Raw genomic sequence first — 16,753 nt, 5'->3', positions numbered from 1 at the left:
CAAGGACAAAAGAAAGGAAGTAACTGGACCGAATTCAGTCCTCATGAGGCAAGACAGGGGGTCAGAAAAAGAAATGTGACAGCAATTTACACCTCCAGCCAAATTACTGCTTCATTTATTATTTGTTGTTTCTATTCACTGCTTTTATTTTATTCAAAAGTAATGAATCTGTGTCTGGGAATGAAAAGTTTGACAGTGACTTGTTTTGACAAAAACATTCAGAACTATTTCATGATTTTTAAAACTGGAGTTATCATTTTTAAAAGAATAATAAAAGCAGGGAAGAAACGGTCTCTCATTTGAAGCTTGTCAGCTACACGGGACATGTGTAGCTTCAGCGGATAGACAGCGGTGAACAGGATTATTTGGCATTACAGGAAACAGACAGTGTGCTCTAAATACCCAATTTATGCGCGAAGCAAATCAGCATCGTCTATAATACCATGATAGGAACGACCTGACTTTTGCTTTGAAGGAAGACCTATGTGGGGCCACTGGAGTTTGAGATCAGTTACATGATCTCAGCCAGGGTGATATTAGGGAAGATAAACTCATGTTACACTGATTTTATACTAGAGTTTTATGTTTTTGTGTCTGAGCACATATATTCAGTTTGCTTTCTTGCTTACAAAAATGGGTAAATTAAAAGTATGATAATTCTTGGGCGCCTGGGCGGCTCAGTTGGTTAAGCCACTGCCTTCGGCTCAGGTCATGATCCTGGAGTCCCGGGATCGAGTCCTGCATCGGGCTCCCTGCTCAGCAGGGAGTCTGCTTCTCCCTCTGACCCTCCCCCTTCTCATGCTCTCTCTCTCTATCTCATTCTCTCTCTCAAATAAATAAATAAAATCTTAAAAAAAAAGTATGATAATTCTTTCCCTATGCATCATGATACTCTTTTGGAACAGATGCAAATGCTCTGTATTTCAAATAAGTACAGCCTATGGAATAAAAAATATATATATTTATTTTTATTTTAAATAACGGAAAATTTCCAACATACACAAATGTAGACATATTGTATTGAACTCCATTATCCAGTTTCAACAACTGCCAACATACGGCAATCTTATTTCATCTAACTTCCCACCTACTTCTCTCCATCTTGGATTGTACTGAAGCAAATCCCAGGTATATGGCCACTATATCAATATCACACCTAAAAAATTAACACAGATTCCCTAATGTCCATGAATAGTATTTGTCTCATTAGATCCTATGTGTTATTTTATGGTTGGTTTGCTCAAATCTGGATCAAAATAAGGTTCACACATTGCATTTGTTTGGCCTTAGTTCTCTTTTAATCTATGAATCCCCACTCCCCCATTGCCCTCCTCCTTTTTTGAAAATCCTAATTTATTTATTTATCATGTGTAAAATGGCTTTGATGGTGATTGATGATCCTGCCCAGATTCATTATTTCACTTATTAGTTAAAAAATAGTGATATTCAAAGTTTATCCACTTGTTATATTCCAGTTACTAACTGGAATTCTTCTAAAAGGATAACATTTCCATCATCAGTGACTTGGGATAGCCCAATATCCAATTTGCAAAAAGAAGGCAGGAAAAATGCTTGAGTCCTTCCCTTCATTTATCAGTTTTCAGAATGCTAAGTTGAGTTCCTAGCATTCTTCCAAACCTACCACTTTTCTTGTATTATTATTACAAATCCATAAAACTGTAACACACTTAATGTACTTAAATTATTAGTGGATGTCTTTTTGATTTTTAAACTGTCCCATTTCCCATTAGTGGAAGTCCACTAAGTTGGCTCTGGGTCACTTTGCTAGAACCTCAGCAGGCTCTGTCTTCCCCGCTATTCATACAAAAAGGCACTCTAGGCTCATTCTGAGTATTTCTTGTCCCAGACCTGAAGCCAGCTATTTCTCCAAGAAGAACTCTTTCCTTTAAAATGTATTTTCTTTTATTTTTTAAAATTTATTCATTTGAGACACAGAGATACACACAGAGAGAGAGAGAGAGAGAGAGAGAGCATGAGCAGGGGGAGAAGCAGAGGGAGGGGGAGAAGCAGGCTCCCTGCCGAGCAGGGAGCCCAATGTGGGACTCGATCCCAGGACCCCGGGATCATGACCTGAGCCTAAGGCAGACGCTTAACCATCTGAGACACCCAGGCGCCCCAGAACTCTTTCCTTTACATGGCAAGTGATTTTTAAAGACCAAAATCTGAATGCTTGGGATGTTCATTGCTATTAGGTTAGTTCCCTTTCAGGAGTAAAAGTTTGGCTTTGCAGAGCCAGAGAAGGAGGTAATAGTTGTGTCACAGATGAAAATAACTGGCATTTGACCAGCACTGCACCTTTTACATTGTGTACAAGTGTGGATAGTCTGCAGGATACAATAATTTCTGTCATTTGAGTAACTGTTTAAATAAAAATAAAATTTGGATCCACAACATCTAGAACGGAGTTCAGTTCAGTTTAATATCTTACACAAAGAAGCCTAAGAGAGGAAATGTTTTATGTTAAATTGGATTTTTTAAAAGATTTTATTTATTTGTCAGAGAGAGAGAAAGAGCACAAGCAGGGGGGGACGTCAGGCAGAGGGAGAAGCAGGCTCCCTGCTGAGCAGGAAGCCCAATGTGGTGCTCTATCGCAGGACCCTGGGATCATGACTTAAGCCGAAGGCAGACACTTAACCGACTGAGCCACCCAGGCATCCCTTAAATTAGATTTAATGAAATAAAGTTTGTAAAAGGCCCTAGCAATGTCTGACAGATCAGAAATCCCTGATGAGAGTTTACTCCCTTTCACTTTTCCCTACATAAGGAAAGTGTAGCAAAGCCATACTGAAACTAATATTTGACTTTACTTCTTGATTCAACCCAATTTCCTATTTAGTCCTCACCCTTTACTTTTACTTCAATTTTTTCCCCTCTAAAATGAAAATAACTGTGCTTTGTGATAAAACTACAGTACCTTTATGTGCATCTACAAAGGTGACAGCAGAACAGGAAGTTATTGCTAGTCTGTAACTTAAGACTCTCTACCCTGAACATTACTCCTACTACTACTAATAATAAAGATTTCCTGGATGCATACTGTATGTCAAGTATATACATGCAAAAAGCCACATGCCTACCATTAATAGAACATTTGCCTCAATTCCTTCCTTTTGCTCATAAATCTTTGAGACAGCTGGAGAAACCTTTAGGGGGAGGATCTTTATTTCCATTCTACCCTGCATCTCTCTTGCCTTTGGAGCCTTTTCCTACTTTGCATACTTGGGGAGCTGTCCAGATGCTGGAGCTGGACCCGGTCTCCACTTTGGCTCAAGGCTGATGGAGATAGTTGGTGGTATCGTTTGGGATTACAGCCACAGAGAGGTAACTCAAATAGGTAGAGAGCTAGAGAGAATGGAAAAATTTGGTCAACTCAATTATATGATCAGGAAAACAGATGATGAAAGGATAAAATGACATAAAAACTTTTTTTGAATAAAATGGCATTGAGACAATGGAGACATCTGGAGGGAATATATCACTTCTAAGAATAGAAGCAAGGTTAAAATGACATGTGTTCCTCTTTCTGGATAAAGTTAGCCCAATTAATCAAATGAAATGAGATATTAACTATGATTATCTAAATGTGATATGTTTTAAACAACTTCATGTGAATCACTGAATTTCATCTGTATGTGGGTAGAGGGCCAACCAAGTGCAAATCTATGGAAGAAAGTCCTCTGTTCAAGCAGGCTGTGTCCCATGGTTATGTCACTGAGCATTTTCTAGACTCAGCGTTTTTTTTTTTTTTTTTTTTTTTGGTTAGAACTCAAATTTAAAGGTTGCTAAATAATTGTGTTTTAACCTGTTTATATTTACTTTTTATATTCTAAAACCATAATCCTCAGAAGGCAGTTTAACATATATTTTAAAATGTAAAACACAAGCACATATAGCTAATTACTGGTTAATTTTTCAGTTTTGGACCAACGTTCCTGCCAAACCGTTGAGGCCAGCAGTAAAGATTTTTAAATGTTTTTGAGGGAACAATCTTAATGGCTATTTATAGATCATAAATGGTTGGCAAAAGATAAATTTGAATCTAAACCAAAATTAAAATGTTTTAAATTGTTCAAATGCTGCCATATATTTAAAAAGAGCAGATTTGTACTAGAAAATGTTCACAGTTTCCATATACATTCACATTCATACACCCCATGCCCCCCATCTCTTTCTCTCACCACCCTTTTATTCTTACTCACATGCAAGAATGCATACAGATATCAACATATACTCATAGCATATGAAAACCAACTGTGACAGAGAATCAACCAGTGAATTCTTCAGTTGTGAACAGATCACCAGCTGGGATCCCCCTTAATCTCAGCCTTAGGGAAATTAAAGGTTGAAAACAAAACTCTTCTAAATAAGACAACAGTTACTACAATAGTCAACATCACCTGCAATATAATTCCTTTTGCCCCATTTAGTTCTTTGACACTGGCATCCTCCACCCTCTTCCATTCTCAACCTATGCCTGATGTCTGGGTGATCTCAGTCAGAGCTGTGGATCCAGAGGATGTCTCTGTCCTCATGGCATCCCTGTCTCTATTTTCAGCCTCTGTGTTTCTCCTAACAGAGGTGAACATTCAAGTGCTCACTGGCTCTTTCCACTTGATGATCCAGTGATATACAGCTCAAAATGTTCAAGTATACTAATCAACACCATCCTTCCCCAATTTTCCCCTCTTTTTCTTTCACACAAAGAACAGCACCATTGTCAATCAACCACCTAAGCCAAAAACTTAAAACTATTTTCTCACCTTCTGCATCATCCTCTGCATTCAGTTGGCTACCAAATCCTATAAATTTCACCTAACACTGCTCAAATCCACCTCTTCATTCTCCCCACTCCTACCTGCTACTGCCAGTGTTTCTCAGTGCCCACATGAGTCTCCAGGGTACTGCAGGAGTCGGCTTTCTACAATAGGAATCTTTTAGTTGTTTCCTCCATGGTCAGAACCAAGGTCACATTCTGCAGCTCCAACTTCAGCACTGTGGCTCACTCATGCAACCTAAATTTGCAGTCTCCAGAACACATGTGCCCTTATAATCAGTTTCTTTGAACAGTGTGTTCTTTCTACAAGAATTCCCACACTCTCTTTATCACCTAATATGTACTCAAATATCAAGATTCAGATGAACATCAAGATTCAGATATACTTAAAGACTCAGATACAGTGTTATTTCCATTAAGAAGCCTTCCCTGTCCCACTTCTGTGCGTTACAGGTCCTGCATCTCTTTCCATAGCCTTCTTACAGACCTTCTATTTTAGTGTCAGATGAAATGGAGTAGCTGCATTGTTTGTTCTACTTCTATGAAGTTGTGAAGGTGAAGAGCATGGCTTCGAATCTGCAGTCCCTATATCTAAAACATTGCATCTCAAAATTCGGAGTCTTGAGTCCTCTCCACACTATTAAGATGATCGACTACAGGGCGCCTGGGTGGCTCAGTTGGTTAAGCGACTGCCTTCGGCTCAGGTCATGATCCTGGAGTCCCGGGATCGAGTCCCACGTCAGGCTCCCTGCTCGGCAGGGAGTCTGCTTCTCCTTCTGACCCTCTCATGCTCTCTCTGTCTCATTCTCTCTCTCAAATAAATAAATAAAATCTTTAAAAAAAAAAAAAGATGATCGACTACACCAAAGACCTTTTGTTTATGGGGTACAGATATCAATATTTACCATATTAAACGTTAAAACTGAGAATTTTAAAAATAATCTAAAAATAAGCCAATTACATGTCAACATAAATCATGTATTTTTGTGGAAAAGTGGCTGTATTTTCTAAAGCAAAAAATGTACTGGTGAGAGTAGTACTCTTCCCCATTTTTTCAAATTGCATTAATGCCTGGCTTTAAAGGAGACAGCTAGATTCTTGTTTCCGCTCCTGAATTCAATGTATTAGGAGATATGTTGCTTTGGTTGATATACATGAAGAAAATCCAGCTTCACACAAATATATAGCTAGAAGGAGAGGATTTTAATAGTTTCTTCAGACACTTGTGGATATTTTACTTTGAAAATACACCCAGGGTGCTGAGGTGGCTCAGTTAGTTGGCTCTTGGTTTCAGCTCAGGTCATGATCTCCTAGTTGGGAGATCAAGCCCTGCATCAAGCTCTTTGCTCAGCAAGGAGTCTGCTTCCCCCCTCCTTCTGCCCCTCCAGCTAGTGCTCTCTCTCTCCAATAAATATGTCTTGGGTGCCTGGGTGGTTCAGTTGGTTGAGCGTCTGCGTTTGGCTCAGGTCATGATCCCAAGAGTCCTGGGATCTAGCCCCGCATCAGGCTCCCTGATCAGTGGGGATTCTGCTTCTCCCTCTCCTCCCTACTCACACTCTCTCACGCGTGCTATCTCTGTATGTCTCTCTCTGAAATAAATAAAATCTTAAAAAAAAAAAAAGAAAATACATCCAAAGTCAACCGTAGTAGTTTCTTAAATATGAGATGCAATGTGGAATCAAAACCGTATCTATAAGGTTTTTACACTATATTAGAATCCCTTGTATTTTGAATGAATCTTTACCCATGATTTTTGCATTTTTTAAAAAAATACTGGTTCCCTGAATTATGCAGATCTCCCAAATTTCAACACTTTTCATTATATAATACAAAAAAGGTCACATTAATTAATATCACAGCATCTCATGAGAAAACTCTTCAAATACTACGAAGCTGTCAAACTCACAGCAGTGGATTTATTTTTTCTCATAATTTTAATTTTTACTTGAAAGTTTAAGTTTTATCATTGGCAACAAATACTGTCAAGTATTTTCCTTGAAATAAAAACTCATTTCATTCATTATTGAGAAAATATCTGTAAAATACCCAAGTCTGAATAACCCAAGTTTATCTGTTAGTCATCCTTTTAAGTACAAATGGTGTCTCATGAAAAAAATAATCAGTTCAGCTTGCATCTCAAACAAGTACACGTGTTCCTTTTTCAACGCAAACATCATGCTTCAGCATGAAACAGAAATTCACGCATATTTCACATGTATTAAAAATATTGAATATTTAAAATTTTTGTGTACTCAAGGATGGAGATTTAACAAAATTAGTTGGTTTAAGAAAATGAAAAAACTGCTTCATCACAAACGTTCTTACGTGAAAAATGCGCGGGCAAGGGGCAGTGAGGAATGGCAGCGACTCGTATAACTCTATGTCCCTGCCTGGATTCCTGCTAAGGAACAAGCAGTTTTACTTACTACTGATTTACCACCATCAGTGCAAATGTCAACAGAGTGCACATCCTCTTAGTATTATAACCTAACGATTTCTGACCTGGTGTACTCCCTGAAAAGTTCTTGAAGACACACAGAGCTCAACAGATCACACTTGGAGAACTGCTGGTCTAGACAATGCCTAAAACACAGTGAGCGCTCAGAATATCCTGAATGAATGAATCCATGTTGGTTTCATCTATAACCATAGTCCTTGTGATGGCTTCAAGGATATATGTGAGTGTGCATGCACCTAGGGGTTTGTGTGTGTGCATACAGTGGAGACCCCGTCTGCCTGATGTATGGGTTAATAGACCCTTGAGTCAAAATTCAAATGAAAAACAGAGGCTGTGTGCCAAAAATGTCCATTCTGATTTGGGAATATACTAATAGGAAAGGTCTAAGTTACTCCATTATGTGCGCCACTGTCAACTACAAGGGAATATAGCATTGTTGCTTCATTATATGTGGACTTGTCAGTTAGTGCTATTTTAATTATTTTGAAAAGCAATTTATCTACATAATCCTTAACTGAACTACTCTTATGAACTTATGAAATATGGGACAAAGATGAAAAAATTTGAAAGACTCACTCAACCAAACTGAGTCAGGAATATTGAGAGATGAACATGGCATGTTCCAGATCTAGCTTCCCCTCTCACCATCGTATCTGCATTATTTCCTTTCCTAGAGAGTTGGCCATGAAATAGGTCTATCTTAATGTTACGTTAATCAGAAACTCGGGATTTTTGCCAGAATCCTTAAGATCTCATTCTCTTAGATCCTAATCTCATTCAAATGGCGTATGATGACCCTGACCATTAATGTTCAATGTAACTTCGGTCAGTGGGGGGTGACATAAAGTGTGTGTCCGTTCTGAGAGAAACACAGTGTTTGTTTCACTTATGGGAAGCCCTTATCAATAAAAGGCAGAAGTGGTTACCTCTATAACCCTGCTGACATCGCGTGAAAAGGAAGTAGGTTATGTAAATTAATCTGGCTGGGATATCCCCTCTTTAAGAAAGGTATTTTTTTTCTTGTACTCTTACACAGTGATGAGGGTAATCTTGGAAAAGTTCAACAAGGCATCCTGAGAGGCAGCAAGAATTCCCGACAAAATAGTAAGTGTATCTGATGGAGTAGTGTGTTTAAGGGACCTTGTCCCAGTACCATCAACTTGGGCAGGCACAGACTTAACCAATGTGCGGTGATTAGCTGTCCACTCTAGAACACATGTGGAGAACTTGTTTGTCAGGGGAACAGGTTTGCAAATATCCAACATGGGAGACTCGCCGTTGGCCTTAATGAAGCGTGCATGATTCAGTGCTGAAAGCAAATGGCAAGGTTTTTTTGTTTTGTTTTGTTTTGTTTTTTAATTTCCTTTCCCCTCTGTATTACTTCTCTTTAAAAAAAAGTCATTTTGACCCTTGCTGATCTGTGGAGGCAGAGTGCCCAATTAAATTACTTTCATTATAAAAGCACATACAGTCAAATACTTTTTATAGCATGCGATTCCAAACCTATAATAAGCATCAAGGGAAAGTAGCACAAAAGCTTTTTAAAATTAAATAGAGACTTTTAAACAATTGGTGATACCAAAAAAGGTCAGAGAGAGTGCCTCACTCTCAAGGGTTCCATTGGCAAAGAAATTGTGAAACTGACATTTTGAAATGAGAGAACATTTTAATACTCATTTTCGGGGGCTCAGGGGCAGGCTACTCAGAATAACAATTATATCCAAACTGAAGATGAAGACCTTTCAGGAAGAATTATCTTCAAAATAGGCTATCCTTCTTCACTTAAGATTTATATTAATACATGATAATAACTTGCATTTATTGAGAGCTGCCTATGGTGCCAAGTGCGTTGTGTTAGAGCTTTATTTGAATTTTACCATCTGGTCCTGACAATAGGCCTATGAAGTGGGCACTGTTATTATCCCTCTCATATAGGTGATGGTGGCTGCGAGTTTAACTGTAGTTAAACTCGTGAAACTGTGGCGTAGAGTTTAATTACTGTGTGTGAAGTGACAGAGGGGTAGTGAGTGGTGAAGCCAGTATCCGAACCCAGGGCTGCTAACTCTAGAGGCAACACTTCTCACTATGGTCTTGGAAGGCTACCTATTGCCTCATTACTAATTTAGACAACTTAATTTAGACAATAAATATCTGATAAGCATGGCTATCTATCAGGCCTTGTGATAATAAATAAGAAATTGATCTTATTTCTTCACCAACATATAGTTCATCAGCACATCATTTCTTGGAGTTGGCTCAGCAAGACATTTATTGTCATGTCTGTTTTCACAGAAGGGACACCAAGACAGAGATTGTCCAGGATTTTACACTCAACTGAAAACAGAATTACTGCCCATTGATTTCATCCAAGTGTTCTGTCCACTAAACAACACTCATGTATCTGGTAGAGAATCAGGAAAATAATTTTTGAGGTCATAAAGATGAGTTCTGTACTCCCAAATGTGGTGCAACCACTTGGTTAGAACTCTCTAGATAAAGAAGCTACTTTAATACTTTAAATTATATGACGGTCATATTTTTAAGAAGGTAAATCAGAATTAGCCAAAATATAAGAAAATAGAAAGGAACTAAATGGCCAATAAATGAAACCTCGTTTAGCAATATAGCACATTGATTCCATGGGTATTATGGATTTATCACCACTTTTAATTCAAAAGTTCAGTGCCAATATGAAAATTACTTGTAATATATAGATAAAACATATATCTGCTTACAATGCACCCAAATTGCATAATAATATAACCACATCTAGACAGAAAGGTTTACAACAGCTAATATGCTAAATCAGGGGTTAGCAAACTTCTCATTAAAGGGCCTGAGAGCTGCTAGTTTGCAGGTTCTGTTGAAATTACTCAATTCTGCCCTTTTAGTGCAAAAGCAGTCATGAGCAATGTGCAAATGAATGGGTGTAGCTGTGTTCCAATAAAACTTTATTTACAAAACAGGCAGTGGGGTGAATTTTAGCTGAGGGCTGTAGTTTGCTGACTCCAGTGCTCGACCATGGGAATATGAAAGAGTTTAAAGATGTTTACACTAGTGTTTTTAGTAATATTTTCTGATGTTGCTTAATACATTTTAAAGGGGGGGGGGAATGTGCACATTTCAATAATTGAGCTACACATTTGCTCATTTGAATTCAAACTAGCAGCATTTAAAAAAAAAAACCCAATCCACCTTTACCTCCTTGAAATAGTTTGCAAATTCTAGGCTAGATTTTAGGGAAAGGAGTCTTTCTGAAATATTTAGCCAGGCAACAAAACTCTCATTATTTTTGGTTAAATAATTAAAAACTAATTATCTGACTCTCCATTAGTCAGGCAACAAGCATTGACAGATTGGTTACAAAGTGTTTTGTCTTTTCTAAGCACAGGGGGAATTCACACTTGTAAGAGTTACCCTGTCAAGAAGCTTAAAATATACTAGATGGAGGCAACTATATTATCTTTATTTATGTAGTGAGACATCTGACATAAAAAGTATGAACATCTATAGAAACAACGTGTATGTCCAATAACAAGAAACAATTAAGTACATCAGGTTGCATAAGGTGGCATTACTCCAGTATACAAAAATATATACTCTAGTATAGTTTAAAAATTACTCTGGTATATCTGCATCCATCTTAGATAGAAGTGTATTCAGTTTTAGTTGATGTGTGGACATTTCTACTTAACATGTTCATTCAAACTTAAAATATTTTGAAAACAAATGGTCAGTAATTTACTGATTTTAGGTTCTTACTTAATCTTCATTTCCCAAGCTTCAATTTCACTGCAATGGTACTAGAAAAATGGCATAATTATTTGGTAAAGTAGCCTATATTAAATACCACAAAAGCAAAGAAAATATAGCGTCCTTATTCCCCAGACAATGATAAAGCTAGATTTTTTTCTAATAGCCAAATAATTGCAAAAACTCATTTCCTAAGTAACTTCCAAAGTGCAAAGCATGTGCAAAGCTGGATCAAAGAGGCCCTCCATTTCCAGGAGGGCGACATGGGGATCACTGGGTCGGTGGAGGACCTGCTGTGGAGGGGGTGACAGGGGAATTTCCGGCAAGACAGCACGCCAGAGGGCGCCTGGGGGGCTCAGTCAGTTAAGTGTCTGCCTTTGGCGCAGGTCATGATCTCAGGGTCCTGGGATTGAGTCCCGCATCGGGCTCCCTGCTCAGCAGGGATTCTGCTTCTCCTTCTGCCTCTGCCCCTGCTTGTGCTCTCTCTCTGTCAAATAAATAAATAAATTCTTAAAAAAGAAAATAAAAGACAGCACATGAGAATAAGTGACTGGCTGCTTTATAATCAGGTCCAGAGGTGTTAAAGGCCTGAAATATGGCACTGGTATAAGAATGTGGGAAAGAGGGCAGAATGAGGAATTTTTAGCTGGTAAAATCATCAGGCCTCGGTATCTGGTTACGTGTGGGGGACAGGGAAGGAAGAGTAAGCAACGGGGATTCTAGCTTAGAGGATTCAGGGAAAAGTTGAAGTGTGATACACAGAAACACAAGAGGATCAGGGGAGGAGGATGAAGGAGCTCTACTGGAGATCTGTTTGGAGCATCTCAGCAGAGAAAATGCCAGGTTAGCAACTCATTATTATGAACTATTCTAACGTTAACATTTGTTGAATGTGTTCTTTGTACCAGGAACTGTGTTATGCACTTGACATGTGTAATCTCAGTGAATCCTCAGAAAAGTCTACTGGTGTACACATTGTAGAAGCAAAGGAACTAACGTCTACCTAGGGTAAGTGACGTCAAAGCATGAACAGTTAAACAAATGGCATACTCTGGACTTAAACTCATTAGTTCATAATTCTAAGTGGACTCTTAACCACTACCACACTGTGATAATAAAAAATACAATCTGAAGAATGCTGCAAAAAATGATGGCTCTTGCTAATGCAGCCCCACAGTGGTGCTGCCTGGGTTTTGCCATGTGTCTTATCTCTTAAAGAGAATCATGCTTACCGCACTCCACTGGGAGCTCAAGACAGCCTTCTGTAAATAGGGGAGGTTTATAAGGACCAGAACGCATTCATGTCCTCCAAAGTCAACATCCTTGCCAAACTGACACTGTTCCAGGGTTCCAGCATCTACAACACAGCCAGCAAAGGCAAGACTTCTCACTTGGGCCAATTCTGACTTACAGAAAGACAAAAAGCCAGATTTGTGCGTTTTCAACCACATTTGAAAGTAACAGAGATTGTACACCTTGGCTTCACTGACTATCAACCAAGGGCCAAAATATACCCATTTATAAAATGGAGTTTGCATCCCGACTTACTGTGGTGAAAGCCTCTGGATTTTCGGCAAGCTCCGCAACCAGGCACTCAATCGAACTGGTGCTTTAAGGAAGCAAAATGCTACTGGTCTGTACCTTGGGGCCTCATATTTAAGTTCTAGAATCAGTAGAAGCTAAGTGGTATATAGGCCTGGGTCAGTCATGTTGGCCATAGCAATTCCCAATCTAGGTCTAGAAACATCTCATATAATTTCCTCCAAAGGACAGGGGTCATATTTAATCACTTTCGATCTTATAGGATTATGGGATAGTGAGAAACAGCATATGCAATACCAAACACTGTCAACCACACACAAATTGTTTGATACATGTTAGCTATTATTACTACAAGTTGTAGAAGGATAGTTTAGTAACAGTGGTAGGGGAGCTCGATAAACATTTGCCCAATTGTTGAATTTGCCAGTCCCCATGACCCATTATATATTTTAAAGACAAAGTTGAAAAATAACAAGTCTAAAATAAGTAAAAACAAAACAAAACAAACATCTCTATTAAAGATAATCTAAACTATTCACCTTTCAAAAAAATACTGATACATTAAAATTTTTAAAAATAAAAGCTATGTGGGGCGCCTGGGTGGCTCAGTCGGTTAGGTGTCTGACTTGATTTTGGCTTGGGTCCTGGTCTTCAGGGTCACAGGATCGAGCTCTGTGTCAGACTCTGTGCTCGGGGGGAGTCTGCTTGGGATTTTCTCTTTCCCTCTCCTTCTGCCCTCCCCACCCTCCCCCCCTCTCTCTCTCTAAAATAAAATAAATCTTAGAAAAAGAAAAATAAAAGCTGTGATTCGATTACACTCTTTTAGAAACAATTTTATCTTCATAATAAAGTATCTAAAGAAATCACTTAGGCACTGTTGTATGCTTACTGAAGGGAAATGCTTCATGTATTTGGTATTTATGGAAATCAGCTGAGTAATGATGCCTTATATATAGCTAGATAAACTGAAGTAAGGACCTCTTCTTCATGTAAGCAGATTTAGGTGCTACTGACACGGCAACTCAGCAATATTTCACACGGTACATAGAGGAAGTGAGAGACAGGAGGTAGAGGATGTTGAGTAAATTCTTGTCTCCATTAACTCCAAGGGCTAATCTAGGTACAATATATGCATCAATAAGTAACTGTCAATCTTTCATCAAAACAAATTATATAGTGACAACAGAATCAGCCAGATTTAGTTTGGCTTTTATTTCCCTCTTAATTTTTTATAATCTCTTAAGTGATACCTGCTCTCTAACTACTCTGGGATGTACTCACATTTAAGGAGCCAAGGTAAAAATAAAGCACAATCATTCAGTTTATTGAACACAATTCAATAAAGCACAATCATGTTTATGAATGTTCTTGCCATAAGCGCATAGTTTTTCCAGGCAAGAAAGAATTCATTTGAATGATCATCATAAATGCCACTCTTGCCTGGTTAGCTCTAAATTAAGTGTATTATTTGTATAAAGTTATATTTACTACTTTAAATACTGAAGATTCTTAATTCTAATATACTTGCATTGCAGACAATGCATTCGGGTTGCTCAGTGTGCTTAATGAGTAAGAGCTCAATGAAGAAACACTGAAATGAAGGTTGGTTAAATGGCATGACCAGAGTCACAAATCCAGTAGGCAAAGACAAGAAGACTAGAACCTAAGTCTTCAGATTTTACTGTGTCCTTTTTACTATTAAACTGCAAGAGGAAAGACTGGGTAAGTCAGTAAAAATAATACTTAAACCAGGGGTGGGAGGGCAGGGGGCTATAGTATCTGTTCATGAACTAACTGGGTGCATGTGAGTGGTTAGGTGCATATCGCCAATAGGCACCAAGAAACATGGCCACCGGGTTCTTTTTGTTTTGTTAGCTGTCCAGTCAACCTGACTGAAGCAAAGGTGCATTTCACAAGAGTGGAAGAAAACTGGCTTCATTTGATCCTTTTAGAATTTTCCAGGAGAGTGCCTCTTTATAAATCTCTTGGCAAAAATCAAGTGGTTCATGGCTTCACAGGTTTTGGCTAGAACATTAAAGAAATGGAATGATTCATGCAGGAAAAGATCAAATAAGTTGAATTGTATCTAAACACTTGTCCCTTGAACCAAAAGCTGAATGTGAATTGGGAAAGTAACTATTTTTCACTTTTTTTCTAGGATTTCATGGTCTGGACTGTATTTCCCAACCCTTTGTTGAGGGGTCCCATTTTTCCCATTTTCAAAGTCTGTTGTAAAAATCATTGTCTTGGAAATTCCCCATATCAACTCTGGTTCCCTCCCTCACCTTCTGCAATATTTATTTTTTCATGCTACACTGTTATATATATTTTTTGGTCTTGTTTGTATTTTTCTCCAATTGTTTCACAAGTACATGTAACACACATGAATGCATACAATTCCCACCCAGATTATACCATCAACACTTCTTGTTTTCTATTTACCATACTATAGAGAGATAATACATATTGATTATCCCATGATGAGTTTTCAATGTAGGAATGATTTCAATGAAATGTTCTTCATTTGCGCTGACAGTAGGTAAGAGATTTTTTTCACTCTTTTGAATCTATCAGGAGGGGAATTTTTCTGTACTTGATTAAAATATAAACTCTTACTGTGACTTTCAGTTTGAAACTTTGTCCTGCTTGTTAATGAAATGCGTTTATATCATCCATGGGTTGACACTTTCTTTCTAATGTCCAGGAGCCCTGGAAACATTAATAATTATTCAATAAAAATGCCATTCTTAAGTTTTAATGCCATGCTTATCATTTAAATGTGTTTCTTCCCCTGTTCTGCAATATCTGGGATTCCAATCTAACCAGAGCCCTCTGAGCTGGTAGGAAAGGCAACTCTTGCAAGGGGAACTGGAGAAGACCTTTTTTTCCATCTACTACTCATCGCATCTTCTCTATTCAGCATTCCCTCTAAAGAGAATTTCACTCACGGGATTAGACAGGGACTCCTTTACAGTGTCTGTTTTAAGAACTAAAGCACACTCCATTTTCTGATAAATAGGCATCACGTCACCGCACAGAGTTTGAGCTTTTGACACATTTCTCATCCTGCAACTGAGTACTTCTTTAATTGGGTAACTTGAATAAAATTATGATTATTTTCAATTTCGTAATACATAATTTCCACATTATAATAATGTATGGAGACCCTTGCTTAAAGAAATAAATGCTCTTCTCAAGTCCATTTCAGTCAAATGTAAATAAAACAAAAATAAAATTTAAAAATGCACACTGCCTCTCAACAAAATCACTCTCTGGCAGAGATTTTTTTTTTTTTTTAAGATCTTATTTATTTATTTTACAGAGAAAGAGCGAGAGAGGGAACACAAGCAGGGGGAGTGGGAGAGGGAGAAGCAGGCTTCCTGCTGAGCAGAAAGCCCGATGTGGGGCTTGATCCCAGGACCGTGGGATCATGACCTGAGCCGAAGGCAGATGCTTAACGACTGAGCCACCCAGGCACCCCTAGCGGAGATGTTTAAAGAAGGAAATTTTATTCACACAGAAAAAACTGCATTCAGATAGACCTAAGGGGTATCACTTGTCTTTATTTTCATTATATTCAAAGAGATGACCCCTTTGATCATATGTAAGGAGACCTAACAATAGTCATGATTTCCAACATGAATTACATAGGACTTTGTTTTCTTTTTAAATCATGCCTGTTCCATGCATTTTATAGTCAAAGCTCTGGAGAATCGCATAAAAGAAAAAAAAACACACACAAATTTCCCATATCTCCACAGACAAAGCCCATTAAGGTTTGGGATTAAGCATTTGGAAATATTAGGAGCATTTAAAATATGCTCACACTTAGCTGTTTGTTCACTTGGTAACTATTTGCAACATGGAAAGGTCTTGATTTACGCTTTGAGAAAGATGGAGGCAAATGGCACTACTATTTCATTTTAATAATCCAAGCCGAATTTTTAATACAACTTTTAATTCTATTTTAAACTTTTTTTTGATTGGGTGCTACTTTGCTTCCGAATAAGTGACAAAATCATTAATTGCCAGTGGCTTTATGAACATGATATGAACAATACAAGCCAAGAAAATAAATAGGGTAAAGTTTTTGGTTTTCGCAAAGCATACGCTCATATTCTCTATACTCTGGACATCCTCACAACAAACAAGTAACTCAAAATGTTACTACAACACGGCTCATTAGTCTGCAGGTTGGATATACG

General features: G+C 38.1%; 1 protein-coding gene across 16 annotated transcripts in view; it reads right to left on the bottom strand.

Moving 5' to 3' along the window:
* CHRM3 (cholinergic receptor muscarinic 3) overlaps nucleotides 1–16,753 on the bottom strand; it is a 479,705-nt gene that overhangs the window by 165,590 nt on the left and 297,362 nt on the right. The window contains exon 5 of one of the 16 annotated variants that reach the window (XR_013449773.1): nucleotides 12,345–12,363. The exons of the other annotated variants lie outside the window; for them this stretch is intronic. The gene's annotated coding sequence lies outside the window, so the exon portion shown is untranslated. Of the gene's footprint in view, nucleotides 1–12,344; nucleotides 12,364–16,753 lie in introns of those variants that run through there. 16 annotated transcript variants of the gene reach the window in all.

Source organism: Halichoerus grypus, chromosome 7 (genome assembly GCF_964656455.1).
Source record: "Halichoerus grypus chromosome 7, mHalGry1.hap1.1, whole genome shotgun sequence".
NCBI lineage: Eukaryota > Metazoa > Chordata > Mammalia > Carnivora > Phocidae > Halichoerus > Halichoerus grypus.
This window is presented reverse-complemented; position numbering and strand designations above follow the sequence as displayed.